Consider the following 772-nt stretch of genomic DNA (forward strand, 5'->3'; position numbering starts at 1 on the left):
TTGACTGAGGTGACTTAGATTTTCCAAGCAATTTTAAATTGCATTTCCCTGAAGGCCATGGGTGCTGAGCTCTATGGCTTCATCAGTGACCTTTTGGGGAAAGACCTCAGCTACTGTCTCAGGAATGTATGACCACAGATACAGAGACAGCAAGTTCACAGTGTAGAGCACCACCCACCACTGCGTCCACATGAGGGGCTGCCCTACAAAGCAACAGAGAACAACATTTACAACTTCTCTCCATTCAAGCCCGTAAGAGTTCATATTGAGATTGGCCCTGATGGAAGAGTGATGGGCGAAGCTCATGTTGAGTTTGCCACCCATGAAGAAGTGGTGGCAGCTTCTTCATGGACAGGGCCAACATGCAACATATATACATAGAACACTTCCTGAATTCAACAACGGGGCCAGCAATAGGGCTTATAGCAGTCAGGTGGGCGTGTCAGCGGCCCAGGCCACCTATAGCGGCCTGGAGAGCCCAGTCAGTGAGTGGCTGTTATGGGGCCGGCTACAGTGATCAGAACAGCATGGGCAGATATGATTAGTACTGTAGGAACATTCAAGTTATTCCAAACAAAAAATTTTTCATGGGCAGCCAATAAGCAGTGAAGAGCAGTTTTATAACTCTAGAGGAAGCTGGGGGACCCACTTTGTGAAATCTGGATTAAAAAATGACCTCTTCAGTGTTTCTCATGCAAATTTTTCTTCTAGCATGTAATCAAGTAAACTAAAACTATTTTCTTCTGCCTTTCTCAATTAACATTTTGGTAGT

General features: G+C 45.2%; 1 pseudogene; it reads left to right on the forward strand.

Moving 5' to 3' along the window:
* Positions 1-57: 57 nt before the first annotated feature.
* Positions 58-545, forward strand: LOC103741479 (annotated as a pseudogene).
* The last annotated feature ends 227 nt before the right edge of the window (positions 546-772 follow it).

Source organism: Nannospalax galili, unplaced genomic scaffold, assembly GCF_000622305.1.
Source record: "Nannospalax galili isolate Female #2095 unplaced genomic scaffold, S.galili_v1.0 scaffold321, whole genome shotgun sequence".
NCBI classification, from domain to species: Eukaryota; Metazoa; Chordata; class Mammalia; order Rodentia; family Spalacidae; genus Nannospalax; species Nannospalax galili.